This window comes from Thamnophis sirtalis, unplaced genomic scaffold (genome assembly GCF_051295495.1).
Source record: "Thamnophis sirtalis isolate CommonGarterSnake01/CBP01778 unplaced genomic scaffold, rThaSir2_p1.2 scaffold_8, whole genome shotgun sequence".
Lineage (NCBI taxonomy): Eukaryota > Metazoa > Chordata > Lepidosauria > Squamata > Natricidae > Thamnophis > Thamnophis sirtalis.
This window is the reverse complement of record NW_028261388.1, coordinates 3,796,524-3,812,067: the sequence shown is the minus strand read 5'-3', so window position 1 is coordinate 3,812,067 and position 15,544 is coordinate 3,796,524. Positions and strand designations below refer to the sequence as shown.

Here is a 15,544-nt window from a genome sequence, read left to right as displayed (position 1 = left end):
ATTACAGGGCAACCTCACCTCCCGAGACCCTGTTTTTTCCCCTTTATATTTCTTCATTTATAACAACTAAAAGATATACAATATATTCCAATTGTGCCCTTATCCCCTCCAAAACAACATATATTCTTGAGAAGGTTTATAGCAATAGCAATAGCAGTTAGACTTATATACCGCTTCATAGGGCTTTCAGCCCTCTCTAAGTGGTTTACAGAGTCAGCATATTAGCCCCCACAGTCTGGGTCCTCATTTCCCCCACCTCGGAAGGATGGAAGGCTGAGTCAACCCCTGAGCCGGTGAGATTAGAACCCTGAACTGCAGATAACAGTCAGCTGAAGTGGCCTGCAGTACTGCACTCTAACCACTGTGCCACCTCGGCTCAAAGGGTTTATTCCCTTTGCCTTCCACAAACACTGATTTTATTTTTAAAAAAACCCATATTTCATTATAATTATTTACTTTAATCATCCCTTTTTTAAATTTAAATTTCCATTGTTCATTTATCATTTGTTGCCATTCTCCAAATTTCATTATACCACTCATTTCTTTGAATATCCCAGTTTCGTCCCCAATATTTAGCCATCCCTAATTTAACTGCCATGATCAAATTTACAATCAATTCCTTCTTTTTTTTGTTTCATTTATATCCCGTTTTCCCACCAGCAACAGTTAATGCAATTCTCGGTGACATCTCTAGATTTACAGTCAAGAGTGCTCTAATTTCTCTAAACACTGTGTCCCCCTATTTTTTGTGCACTATCACAATCCCGCCACATATGTGTGTATGTTCCAACCTCTTTCTTGCACCTCCAACAAATATTTGTGTATTCCCCATCTCTTTGATTTAATTTACGTGGTGTTAGGTATCACCTCCATATCACATTATATCCATTCTCCTTAACTCTTAACTGGCCTGTTCTCATATACTCTTCTATTCCAAATATTTTTCCAATCGATATCATTTATTTCTCCTAAATCTGATTCCCAAATTAACTTTAAAGCTTTTGCCTGCTCTTCTAATTCAGTTAATATTCTATATATTTTCCTAACTCTAGCCCTAACCTTATTGTGACTTCCCTATATATTAGATTTTTACAACCCCTGGTAAGCCCCAATTATGGGAGGAAGCTAACTGCTTCCATCATCTGTCAATCGGCTCGTCACAAGAGTCCATCACGACAGAAACCCAATATTTTTACTGTTGCCTTTGTTATATTTGTGTTTTTTTTATTTGTGCTGATAAATAAATAAAGGGAGACTAGTATAGATCTATTTCAAGCTATTTAGCTCTCATCAGCTAGCCATACCCTTAGTTCAAATCCCAGTAAGGGTATGGCTAGCTGATGAGAGCTAAATAGCTTGAAATAGATCTATACTAGTCTCCCTTTATTTATTTATCAGCACAAATAAACACACACACACACACACACACGTGTGTGTGTATATGAGAGCTAAATATCTTGAAATAGATCTATACTAGTCTCCCTTTATTTATTTATCAGCACAAATATAACATATATATATATATATATATATATATATATATATATATATATATATATATATATATATATATATATATATATATATATATATATATATATATATATATATATATATATATATATATATATATTTGCAAGGTGTATTTTGCATGCATTCAAGGCGAAAGGAGGCAGGCTGGAGCCTGGGGGCCTGGAGGGGATGTGTGGACAGAAGATTAAACAAAGAAAAGAGATTTTGGAAGCAGACTTGCAAATCCACAGTCAGCTTCCCCCAAGTCCTGTTTACATAGGATCAAGCCCATTTCTCCCCTTTTCAAAGAATTAAGGAACGCTTGGTCTTAATTCGGGTTTTTGTTTTCTGACATAGCCATGTGATCTGTTTCAGCAAGAAGGGTGGGGAGGAAAATAGATGAGAGGGATCCATTGGGGGGTGATCTGTCTCTCTCGCAAGGGATCTCTACCGCAAGGATAAAAACCACCACTTCTTTAAGTCACCTAAAGTAAATTTCGGAAAGATTGAAATATCCCAGAATAAATCTTGTATTAAGTTTGTTTAGTTTAAGAAGCAGGGGGCGGGGGGGGGGGAAACGCTTAAATCCCAAGCAGAATCTTTCGTTTTAAATTCATTTTAAAAATTGGCTTTCATCCCTCCCTTGTCAATGCTGTAGGTCTTGGACAATGATAAATGGTGGTTTACCATTGCTTTTTTCTTAGAGCTGAGAAAGGGTAAAGCTAAAGCTTCCTCTCGCACATCTGTGCCAGTTGTTCCCGACTCTAGGGGGCGTTGCTCATCTCCGTTTCAAGGCCGAAGAGCCAGCGCTGTCCGAAGACGTCTCCGTGGTCATGTGGCCGGCATGACTCAACACCAAAGGTGCATGGAACACTGTTCCTTTCCCACCAAAGGTGGTTCCTGTTTTTCTACTTGCATTTTTTTACCTGTTTTCGAACGGCTAGGTTGGCAGAAGCTGGGACACGTCATGGGAGCTCACTCCGTTACGCGGCGCTAGGGATTCGAACCGGCGAACTGCCGACCTTTCTGATCGACAAACTCAGCATCTTAGCCCCTGAGCCACCTATGAGAGAGAGTCTCCCCTGGCTTTGTGCCCATGGAAGGATGCAAACTCACCATTTCCAACCTGCAGTCTATAACTACAGATAGTCCTCAACTTACGACCCACAAATGAGCCCTAAACTTCAGTTGCTAAGCGAGACATTGGGGAAGTGATTTTTTTTTTGCCACATTGCACCACGTTTCTTATTCAGTGAATCGCTGCAGTTGTTAAGTGAGTCACATGGTCGTTAAGTGGATCTGGCTTCCCCGTCAGCTGTGCTGGTCCGAAGGTCACCAAAGAGGAATCACGTGACCTCTGGACACTGCAACCGTCATAAGGACATGCCAGTTGCCAAGCCTCTGAATTTTGATCGCGTGGCCACAGGGAGGCTGCCACAGTCGTAAGTGTGAAAAACAGTCATAAGTTCCTAAGAGCCAAGGTGGTGCAGTGGTTAGAGTGCAGCACTGCAGGTTACTTCAGCTGACTGCAGTTCTGCAGTTCGGCTGTTCAAATCTCACCGGCTCAGGGTTGACTCAGCCTTCCATCCTTCCGAGTTGGGTGAAATGAGGACCCGGATTGTTGGGGGCAATATGCTGACTCTGTAAACCGCTTAGAGAGGGCTGGAAAGCCCTATGAAGCGGTATATAAGTCTAACTGCTATTGCTATTGCTATTGCTATTGCTTTTTTTTTTAGTGCTGTTGTCACTTTGGCCACCAAACAAATGGTTGTAAGTTGAGAACTATTTTGTATATGATTTGCTTTCCAGATGCCAAATAATTATAAAGCCATGGCCAATTAATTCAGAAACTCGCTGTTGTTGAACAGAGGGTGACCAATGAAATCTGCAGGAAAATACTAATCTTCATATATTCATAGGCAGGCAGTCCTCAACGTACAGCCAGCACTGGAACAAGAAAACTCGGTCGCCAAGTGAGTTGCATCCGATTTTATGACTTTTCCTTTTTAAATAGCCGAGTTTGTTGTTGCTAGTTGCGAAGTCGTATCCGACCCATCGCCACCCCATGGACAACCTTCCTCCAGGCCCTCCTGACAGCAGACTAAAAGGCAGAGACCTCACCCTGCCAACAAAAGTGTGTCTAGTCAAGGCTACGGTTTCCCCATTTGATAGAGAGATAAGATGGATGGATGGATAGATAGATATAGGTAGGGAGGTAGGTAGGGAGAGAGAGAGAGGGAGAGGGAGGGAGAGAGAGTGGCAGAGAGAAGATGGATGGATGGATGGATATAGGTAGGTAGGTAGGTAGGTAGGTGGAGAGAGAGAGAGAGAGGGAGGGAGAGATAGTGACAGAGAGAAGATGGATGGATGGATGGATAGATATATAGGTAGGGGGAAGAGAGAGAGGGAGCGGGAGGGAGAAGATGGATGGATGGATGGATATAGGGAGGGAGGGAGGGAGAGGGAGGGAGGGAGAGAGAGTGACAGAGAGAAGATGGATGGATGGATAGATATAGGTAGGTAGGGGGAAGAGAGAGAGGGAGGGAGAGTGGGAGGGAGAAGATGGATGGATGGATATAGGTAGGGGGAGGGAGAGAGAGTGGCAGAGAGTGGATGGATGGATAGATATAGGTAGGTAGGTAGGTAGGTAGGTAGATGATAGATAGAGAGAGAGAGATAGTTAGAGAGAGAGAGAGAGAGAAATGAAAAGAGGGGGGGAGAAGATGGATGGATGGATGGATGAATATAGGTAGGGGGTAGGTAGATAGATAGACACAGAGAGAGACACAGAGAGAGAGAGAGATACCAGTAGATAGAGATAAATGAAAAGAGAGAGGGAGAGAGGGGGGAATGGATGAATGTAGACAAAACAGACAGACAGACAGATATAGAGATAAATGTAATTGCAATGGATGGCTGTGAAAGTTGGACCATAAGGAAGGCTGAGGGCCAAAGAATGGAGGCCTTTGAACTCTGGTGCTGGAGAAGAAGACTCCTGCATTGAGTCCCTTGGACTGCAAGGCCATCCAACCGGTCAGTCCTAGAGGAGATCAACCCTGGCTTGTCTTTCGAAGATCCTGAAGAGGAAACTCAAAGACTTTGGCCACCTAATGAGAAGGAAGAAGGACTCCCTGGAGAAGAGCCTCATGCTGGGAACGATGGAGGGCAGAAGAAGAAGAAGGGGACGGCAGAGCAGGAGGTGGCTGGATGGAGTCACAGAAGCAGAAACCTTAAAACCTTCCATAGGTTAACTTTGGAGCCCAGGATAAACCCTGCCGATAGCGGCTGACCAAAATTTGAGTAAGAAAAGGAACAATTTTCACATCGTTTTTTTTTTTTCAACAGAAAGAAAGGCCAAGTAAATACACCCCCAGCCTAAAAGTGTGAACTCTTTGCATCTCCTTTACACAATGTTTACTTAGCCCTCTCCTTACCGTCAGAAGGCAAATTCTAGGGAAATCAAAAGTATTTGTTCCCTGTGTTTAATCCAGCTTCCATACCAGATGTTTACACACACACACACCCCAATTTAAATACCCAGAGTTACGCTTTCTTCCCCTCCACCCCCTCCCCCTCCTTAAATGCAAACCGATTGTTCCCAAGAATGGGTGTTATTCAGATACAAATCAACGTTCATATGTCTGGATTGAAAAGCTTGTCGGAGTCGCCTGGAAAAACTTGTTTCTCTTCACACAGTCACAAAAAACCAGTTGGCCTTCCCAGGAATGGAAAGGCACATCTGTCTTCTTCTGCCTTTATAACAGTTAGTCACCGGCGATGAAATGCGTAAATAGGCCCTTCCACGTAAAATGTATTTTTTTCTCTCTCTCTGTCGATTCCCTACTTCAATATTTGCAGAAATATTGCTATTGTTCTGACCTAGGAAAGCAGGAAGCGGATTCCTGGTCCCGACAAAACCCCTTTTTATTAAACGAATGTGAATTCCTCCCATTCGCCTTCAGCCAAGGCCTGGCAAACAGTCTTTCGAAGGTGGATTTATGACCACAGACCTTATCTAGCTTGGAAAGCTGCCGTGTAAATATTTTACCAAACGCAGTGCAAGGAAAGAATGGGCACAGAGTCTCTGAGATTCACGGACAGATCTTCACACTCCTGAAACAAAGGAATGAACGAATGCATTGTTTCCTGCAAAAGCCCCCTCCCCTTTCGCTCCTCTTTTATTCCCTCTGGGAGGGGCCATTCATCATCCACCTGTGGTTTTACTCCCAAGTCGACCCTGATTTCTGAGCTTTTCTTCTGGCAGTTCTGCGCATGGGCACACTGGGAACAGGCTCCAGCTGTTCTTCTGCCCCACTGATGTCTGACTCTGAAGGCAGCTGATAACTGTCAGACAGCTCTGGCTCCCTCTCTGCCTCCGACACAGAGCCCTCATCAGAGCCTTCCCCAATAGCAATAGCAATAGCAGTAGCAGTAGTAGTAATAGCAGTAGACTTATATACCGCTTCATAGGGCTTTCAGCCCTCTCTAAGCGGTTTACAGAGAGTCAGCATATTGCCCCCAACAATCTGGGTCCTCATTTTACCCACCTCAGAAGGATGGAGGGCTGAGTCAAACCTGAGCCGGTGAGATTTGAACCGCTGAACTGCTGATCTAGCAGTAGCCTGCAGTGCTGCATTTAACCACTGCGCCACCTTGGCTTTTTTTTTCAACAGAAAGAAAGGCCAAGTAAATACACCCCCAGCCTAAAAGTGTGAACTCTTTGTATCTCCTTTACACAATGTTTACTTAGCCCTCTCCTTACCTTCAGAAGGCAAATTCTAGGGAAATCAAAAGTATTTGTTCCCTGTGTTTAATCCAGCTCCCATACCAGATGTTTACACACACACACACCTTCCCCAGACTCCAGGACTGGCCCATCTTCCTCCCCAACCTCCTCATTGTCCGAATCTGCTGCCAGCTCTGTTGGTCGCTGGTGGGTCACAGCAGCATGCCCAAAATCCCTCCTTTTTATTTTAGTAATTCCTTTTTATCCATTGAAACCTCCAAAGAGAAGTTTCAATTCTGCAACTTAAATCACGTCCTGAGTGTATACAGATAATCCTTGACCGCAATTGAGCCCCAAAATTTATGTTGCTGAGCGAGACCGTTCTTCACAAAAGAAAGTGAATCTCAGCAGCGGTTAAATTAACCACCCGGTTGTTAAGTGAATCTGCCTGTCCCTATGGCTGGCCAGAAAGTCGCAAAAGAGGAACATGTAACACCCCCCCCCCCAGGGACACCGCAACCGTCGTAAAGATGAGTCAGTTGCCACGCGTCTGAATTTCAATCACGTGACCACGGGGATGATACCCACGGATGTAAGTGTGGGAAAACAGTCGTAAGTCACTTTTTTCAGGTGCTGTTGTAGCTTCGAATGGTCACTAAGTGTGACTGTTGTAAGTCGAGGACTGTCTGTAACTTTCGGGATTTGAGAGCTTCTTTCTCTGCTGCCTGATTTTACAAATGCATACAAGCTGCTGTGTGTTGTGGCCCGCTAGTGGAGCTGGTGGTAGAGTCGGACAGTGAGGAGGGTTGGGGAGGAACCTGGGCCAGTCCTGGAGTCTGGGGAAGGCTCTGATGAGGGCTCTGTGTCGGAGGCAGAGAGGAGGCCAGGGCTGTATATCAGTTATCAGCTGCCTTCAGAGTCAGACATCAGTGAGGCAGAAGAACAGCTGGAGCCTGTTCCCAGTGTGCGCATGCGCAGAGCTGCCTGGAGAAGGGAACAGCTAAGGAACAGGGGGTCGACTCAGGAGTAAAGGCACAGGTGGACGATGAATGGCCCCTCCCACAGGGAATAAAAGAGGAACGAAAGGGGAGTGGAGTTTGCAGGAGTTCAATTCATGAGGGTGAAGATCTGTTCCTGATTCCTTGCCAAGGAATTGCTGCTACAGCGTGGCGTTTAGAAGATATCGGGCCTGGCAGCTCTCCAAGCCTGATAAAGGTCTGTAGTTGTGAAATCTCATGGAAGACTGACAGCCGGGACTTAGCTGGAGAGGAATTCCTTTTAACCGAAATAAAAGAGGTTTTATCGGGACGAGGAGTCGGCTTCATGATCTTGGGAAGCTTCAGTCAGAACAGGATCCTTGTCCCCTGGATAGAATCGAACACACAATCCTATTCTGTGCATTGCGGGGAGTAGCAAACTATGCTTTCCTTTGGCCAATCCTCTAGGATTAGAAGAGGCTTCTGGAAGCCTCAACGTGTTTCAAATTGATGGGAATTGTTGTCAAATAGATGCTGGATTTACCGGCAGAATACAAACCCTCAATACTACTCTTGTTGTGGACTAGCAGCTCTCTTCTCTTGTTATCCCGACCCACCCAAGTTTCTAGACCTCGTGGTGTTGCACGGAAGGGAAGCAGCAGGGTAGGGAGCAAACAGCGGCTGGGTCCATCAAATACACACAACCAACTCAGTAAAATAAATAAATAAGTAAACAAACAAACAAACAGAGCAAGGGCATTGGTACCGTACCACAACCTTGATTTGTTTTGACATAAGGTAGTTTTGGAAGTTGGGCTTGTTCGAACTGCTGGGGTTAATTGGTTCTCTTAAGACAGTGGTTCCCAAACTTGGCAACTTTAAGACTTGTGGACTTCAATTCCCAGAATTCTCCAGCCAGCTCTGCTGGCTGGAGAATTCTGGGAATTGAAGTCCACAAGTCTTAAAGTTGCCAAGTTTGGGAACCACTGTCTTAAGATAAAGGTAAAGGTTCCCCTCACACATCTGTGCTAGTCGTTCCAGACTCTAGGGGGCGGTGCTCCTCTCTGTTTCAAAGCCAAAGAGCCAGCACTGGCCAAAGATGTCTCCGGGGTCATGTGGCCGGCATGACTCAACGCCGAAGGCGCACGGAACGCTGTTCCCTTCCCACCAAAGGTGGTTCCTATTTTTCTACTTGCATTTTTTACGTGATTTCAAACTGCTAGGTTGGCAGAAGCTGGGAAAGTCACGGGAGCTCACTCCATTACGCGGCGCTAGGGATTCGAACTGCCGAACTGCCGACCTTTCTGATCAACGAGCTCAGTATCTTAGCCACTGAGCCACCATGTCCCTTTTGGTTTGCTTAATTCAGGATCGGCCAGAGTCACCTTGTAAAGGCAGGAAATGTAATAAATAAATAAATAAATTCAGATTACAAGTAGAAGCACAGCCAATGAATGATTCTCTGCCTCCTTTAAAAAAAAGTTTTTTTAAAAAAAATTATTTTCATGTTTGTTTTTAAATTCTATCATGTTTAACTCTGAACATTTCCCTTTTTCTATATACCGTTTTATAGTTTCATTGTGCCCCCACCGCCTAGTGTAAAAAGAGAAAGAAAGAGATAGATAGAAAGAAAGAAAGAACAGAAAGGAATGAGAGAAAGAAAGAAAAGAAAAGAAAGAAGAGAAAGAACGAAAAGAAAGAATAGAAAGAAAGAAGATAGAAAGAAAGAAAGGAGAGAAAGAGAAGGAAAGAAAAGGAAATAGAAAGAAAGATAAATAAGAGAAAGAAAAAGGAGAGAGAAGGAAGAGAAAGGATAGAAAGAAAGAAAGAAAGAAGAAAGAAGAGAAATAAAGGAAAGTTAGGAAGGAAGGAAGAAAGAAAGAAGAGAAAGAAAGAAAAGAAAGGAAAGGAAAGTTAGGAAGGAAGAAAGGAAGGAAAGAAGGAAGGAAGGAAATAAAATAAATAAATAAATAAATAAATAAATAAATAAATAAATAAATAAATAAATAAATAAATAAATAAATAAATAAATAAATAAATAAATATGTTGGTAGCATCTCTGCCTCCCTCCCCCCAAACTTTTTTTGAGCCTTAAAGGTGGATTTTGGAAAACTTCCCAAATAATAGGATGGTTGAATCCCATTTCACAAAGGCTTTTTTCAATAGCACCCGTATTGCTGGTTTCTTTCCCCCCCCCCCAATAGATGACATTTTTCAACAAGTACACGCACACACACTTGTTTATTATTTATCCTATATTTTTCTACCTCCCATCTCCCCTATAAGGCCACCAACCGGCTCCCAGGGGACCAAAGGACAAGCCAGAAAAAAATTGAAATGTTTAAAAAATATTCAAAGCAAAAGTTTAGATTTAGATTTATACCTGTAGAAGTTGGAGCTTTCTCGCTATCTGTCAAATGCCTTCTCAGCACACAACCCCAGGTGGCTTCCCAACGTTTTCCTGGGACCCCGGAGAACCTCCGGCTCTCAGGGTCTTCCCCAGCCCTTCTCCGCCTGGATGGCCGCAGGACAGCCCCACTCAGGACTTCACATCTCCCCCCCTCCTCCCCCCCCCAGCTTGCCTTCAGAAATTGTGGCTACTCCCTCACTGGAGGTTTTCAAAAAGAGACTGGGCAGTCACTTGTCTGAGATAGCATAGGCTCTCCTGCTTGAGCAGGGGCTGGACTAGAAGACCTCCATGGTCCCATCCAGCTCTGCTCTGCTTTGTTTTGTTCTGTTCCCTTTCCCTTTCATTCTGTTCTGTTCTCTTCTTACTTCCACTCCTCTCTCTTCTCCCTTCACCTCCCCTTTGCTTCTCATATTCTCTTCTCTTCTCTATATTCTATTCTATTCTGATTTCTTATTCTATTCCATAACATTCCATTCCACTCCTTTTTTTTCCTTTTCCTCTTTCCTTTCCTCCTTCCTTTCCCTTCCCTTCCTCCTTCCCTTCCTCCTTTCTTTACTTTTCCTTTCTTTCCTCCTCTCCTTTCTCCTTTCCTTTCCTTCCTCCTCTCCTTTTCTTTCTCTTCTCCTTTCTTTTCCCCTTTCCTTTCCTTTCCTTCTTCCTTTCCTTTCCTTTTCTTTCTCCTTTCCTTTCCTTCTCTCCCCTTCCCTTCCTGATTCCATTCCATTCCCTTTTCTTTTCTTTCTCCTTTCCTTTCCTTCTCTCCCCTTCCCTTCCTGCTTCCATTCCCTTTTCTTTTCTTTCTCCTTCCCTTTCCTTCTCTCCCCTTCCCTTCCTCCTTTCCTTTCTTTCTTTCCTCCTTCTCTTCCCTTCCCTTCCTCCTTTCATTTCTTTTCCTCTCCATTCCTTTCCTACTCTACCCTACCCTATATATTGAATCTATTGAGCAAGGGGCTGGACTAGAGGACCTCCACGGTCCCTTTCCAGCTCTATCCATTCCTTCCCAAGGGCCCTTCTGCTGCTGCCTTGTCCTGGTTATCGCCCCGACCCATCCTGCCCCAGAGACACCCCCCCCCCCAGAAACTCCCTCCGAGCTGCGTTTGTACATAGAGAAAACGGACTTCCCAAGCCGGGCAGCCCGCCGCGCTGCAAATTCGGAGCGATCCCGATCGGCTCCTTTCTCTCCCGTGTGGATACCGCAGCGCTTGAGCGCGCTCCGCACCCGCGGGAGAACCGAGGGGTTTTTTTTTGGGGGGGGGGGTGTTGCTTTTAAAGAAAGAAAAAAAACAAGGCAACCCTTTGGGAGATGGGGCGGTGGATTGATGGATTTCAGCCCCGCCTTGTCCCCAGCGATCCACGGTCCCCCCAATTTTAATAGTTTCCCCAAAAGAAGCTGGGGAAAGTTAGGGATCTTGTTTTGCTTACCTTTTTGGTCGCTTTCTTTTCTCTTCTTTTCTTTATTTTTGTCCTCTTTTCTCTTCTTTTGTCCTCTTTTCTTCCTTTCTCCTTCCTTCCTTCCTTCCTTCCTTCCTTCCTTCCTTCCTTCCTTCCTTCCTTCCTGCCTTCCTGCCTTTCCTTCTTTCTTTATTGCTTTCCTTCTTTCCTCCCTCCCTTCCTTCTCTTTCCTCCCTCCCTTCCTTCCCTCCTTCCTTATCCTTCCTTTCTTCTTTCTTTCCTTCCTTCCTTCTTTCTTTCTTTTTTCTTTCTTTCCTTTCTTCCTTATTTTTCCTTCCTTCCTCCCTTCCTTCCTCCCTTCCTTCCTTCTCCTTTCAAAAAGAAGTGGAAACCTTTTCTTCCACCGCCTTTCTCCTTCTCCTTCTCCTTCTCCTTCTCCTTCTCCTTCTCCTTCTCCTTCTCCTTCTCCTCCCGGTCCCCTTTCTCTCCCCAGCCGGCACCTTCGGAGTGGGACGGTGAGCGCGCCTGGGGGGGGGGGGGCTTAGCAGAAGGTCCGACGGAGGCTAATAAGTCTCTGGCAGGGCAAAACAGCTGGGAAGGGGCTGGAGGAGAGGGCGGCGGGGGAGGAGATCCAGGCAAAGCTTTCCCCCCCGTCGAAGAAGAAGGAGGACCGGGCTGCACCAAGACGAGGCTCCGGGAACGCTTCGGGAGCGCAGCCTCCGGCCAGCGGCCAAGCCCGCTCTCTCTTTCCCCCTCGGGCTCCGGCAGCCTGCTTTATACGCCTTCCTCTCGGGCTTGGAAGCGGAGCGGTGATGTCAGTCTGGATTAGCATAAGAAAAAGGCGCCGGAGTTTTGACTGCTCCCGAATAGGAATACTCGCCTGATTGATCTGCTCGGGAGGAGAAGGGAGGAAAGGAAGAAGGGAAGAGGAGGAGGAGCGGGAGGAAAGAGGGAGGAGGAGGAGAGGAAGATGAGAAGGATGTGGAGGAAAGAAAACAGGAGGAGGAGAAAGAGAGAGAAAGAGAGAAGAGGAGAAGCAGGATCTAGAGAAAGGGAAGGGGAAGAGAAGAAGGAGGGAGAGGAGGAGGAGGAGGAGGAGGAGGAGGAGGAAGATCCAGAGAAAGGGAAGAGAATGGAGAAGAAGGAGGGAGAAGAGGGAGAAGATAAGATGGAAGGAAGGAAGGGGTGGTATAGGAGGAGGATGGAAAAGGAGAAGGAAGAAGAAGGGGAAGGAGAAGAGGAGGAAAAGAAGAGGAAGATGAGAAGGATGTGGAGGAAATAAAACAGGAGGAGGAGAAAGAGAGAAGAGGAAAAGCAGGATCTAAAGAAAGGGAAGGGGGAGAGAAGAGAAGAGAAGAAGGAGGGAAAGGAGGAGGTGAAAGATCCAGAGAAAGGGAAGAGAAGAAGGAGGGAGAAGAGGAAAAGAGAAGATGAGATGGAAGGAACAAAGGAAGGGATGGTATAGGAGGAGGATGGAATAGGAAGAGAGGAGAAGGAAGAAGAAGGGGAAGAGAAGGGGGAGGAAAAAAGAGGAGGATGAGAAGTAGGATCCAGAGAAAGGGAAGGGGAAGAAAAGATAAGCAGGAGGGAGAAGAAGAGAAGAGGGAGAAGAGGAGCAGGGGAAGGAGGAGGAAAAGCAGGACCCAGAGAAAGGGATGGAGAAGAGAATGGAGAAGAAGGAGGGAGGAGAAGAAAGAAAAGAAGGAAGGATGTATAGGAGAAGGATGGAAAGGAAGAACAGAACACAGAAAAGAATATAGAATCCAGAATTAATAAAATGGAATAGAATAGAATGGAATATAGAATGGAATATAGAATGGAATATAGAATGGAATATAGAATGGAATATAGAATAGAATAGAATACGGAATGGAATGGAATGGAACAGAACAGAACAGAACACAGAATGGAATGGAATGGAATGGAATATGAAACAATACAATATAATAAAATACAGAACAGAATATAAAATAGAATACAGAATAGAACAGAATATAGAATGGAATACAGAATAGAATAAAGAATGGAATGGAATGGAATACAATACAATACAATACAATACAATACAATAATCTTTTGAAACAGTGGAAAAATCTCAAAGTGGTTAAATTGTTCCAGACAATTTAACACTCCTGTACAGATAAAGAGCCACCAGACATACCGGTACTTTCAAAAAGAAAAAAAACCAGCCAACAAAATATTTTAAATGCTCCCAGCTTTAAATAATTCTTTTCATTTCTTTTTCAAAGACTTAAGCCTTCCCTATTTGCCACGTGCTCTTTTAGAAAACCTTCATCATATAACCTTTGTTTTCTAGGGGGCGATTAATAATTACCGAGAAAAATAAACAGTTAATATTTCTCCAACGGAAATCTTTTATGTTACCTTTTTGAAGTCCGGGTAGATAGGCAGGCAGGCACGGATTGTGGCTTGATTTCAAAAGTAAATTTCTCAGTTAATATTAGAGATTTTAAAAAATGATATGCAGCTTCCTCGTCCATCTGACACAGGGCTGGGAATTGAAGAGGTCAAGGGTCAAAGAAATGTTCCTGGGTATTATTCTATGGAGGTTCTTCATCATCTAGGTCACGGTGGTCCCAAAGATGCTTTTTCAAAAGGCAGCTGGACTTTCTTCATTTTTTTCCTGAAGAGGTTTCGCCTCTCACCCAAGAAGCTTCCTCAGTTCTGACTGAATGATGGAGGAGAGTCAAAACTTCAGCGGTTTGCTTAACAACTGGGGTGGAGGGGGGAGATTACAGGTAATCCTCAGCTTGCGACCCCAATTGAGCCCCAAATTTACATCGCTAAGTGAGAAATTTGTTGAGTGAGTTTTTGGCCCATTTTACGAATTTTCTTGCTGTATCTGTTAAGTGAATCCCTGCTGTGATTAAATTAGCAATATGGTTGTTAAGTGAATCTGGCTTCCCCATTGACTTTGCTTGTCAGGAGGTCGTTAAAAGGGGGATCAAGTGACCCTGGGACACTGACCGTCATAAAAGTGAGTCAGTTATCAAGCGTCTGAATGTAAGTCACATGGCCGTAGGGATGCTAAAATGGTCATAAGTGTGAAAAACGTTCATAAGTCACTTTTTCCAGTGCCGTTGTAATTCGAACGAACACTAAGTGAACAGTTGCAAGTCAAGGACTATCTGTATAAAGTTGGTCACAATACAATTGCTTTGTTTAACAACCGAAGATCTAATACTAATTGTGGCCATAAGTCAAGGACTAACTGCATTATGTTCTGTTCCCCACCCCTCTTTTTTTGTCCTATCCAAAAATGATGGAAAATTGCCAAGGTGGTCTCCAAGTTTAACTCAACTCAATTCAACAACTCAACTCAACTCTACAATTCAACTCAATTGAACTCCTCAACTCAACAAATCAACTCAATTCAACTCAACTCAACAACCCAACTCTACAATTCAACTCAATTCAACTCAACAACTCAACTCAACCCCTCAACTCAACAATTCAACAACTCAACTCAACTCTACAATTCAACTCAACTCCTCAACTCAACTCCTCAACTCAACAACTCAACTCAACAACTCAACAACTCAATTCCTCAACTCAACTCCTCAGCTCAACAACTCAACTCAATTCTACAATTCAACTCAACTCCTCAACTCAACAACTCAATTCCTCAACTCAACAACTCAACTCATCACAACAACTCAACTCAACTTAACTATGAGCAATGTAGGGCAGTAGCCCCAAAAAAGCAAATATATAATCTTGGTTGTATAAACATAGAATCAAAATCATGTGAAGTATTAGTACCGCTTTATAAAGCCTTAGTAAGACCACCTCTAGAGTACTGCGTCCAGTTTTGGTCACCACATTGCAAAAAAGATGTTGAGACTTTGGAAAAAGTGCAAAGAAGAGCAACTAAGATGATTAAAGGCCTGGAGACTAAAATATATAAAGAATGGTTGCAAGAATTGGGTATGGCCAGTCTAGAGAAGAGAAGGACTAGGGGGAACATGACCACAATATTCCAATAATTGAGGGGCTGCCACAAAAAAGAGGGGGACAAGTTATTCTCCAAAAGAGAGGGAAGCAATGGATGGATGGAAACTAATCAAGGAGAGAAACAACCTGGAATGAAGGAGAAACTTCCTAACAGTGAGAACAATTTAGCCAGTGGAACTACTTGCCACCAGAAGTTGTGGGTGCTCCATCACAGGAGGTTTTTCAAGAGAGACTGGACTTCATCTTGTCTGAAATGGTATAAGATCTCCTTCTTGAGCAGGGGGTGGGTGGGGAGCGCTGGACTAGAAGACCTCCAAGGTCCCATCCAGCTCTATTCTGATTCAAAAGTTTCAAGGCCCCAGCAATGGGGTAGGGACCAGAGGGATCCATTTACAATACAATAGCAGAGTTGGAAGGGACCTTGGGGGTCTTCTAGTCCAACCCCCTGCCTAGGCAGGAAATCCTATACCGTTTCAGTCAAATGGCTATCCAATACCTTCAAATTTGGGGAGGATCGCAACGGGTTTTTGCAAGGTGTGGTAGTTGTTGTTG

General features: G+C 44.2%; 1 protein-coding gene across 1 annotated transcript in view; it reads right to left on the bottom strand.

The window, feature by feature from the left end:
• Positions 1–11,182, bottom strand: part of WNT11 (Wnt family member 11) — a 50,473-nt gene extending 39,291 nt beyond the window's left edge. The window contains exon 1 of the mRNA XM_087722065.1: positions 11,048–11,182. The gene's annotated coding sequence lies outside the window, so the exon portion shown is untranslated. The remainder of the gene's footprint in view (positions 1–11,047) is intronic.
• Positions 11,183–15,544: the final 4,362 nt, after the last annotated feature.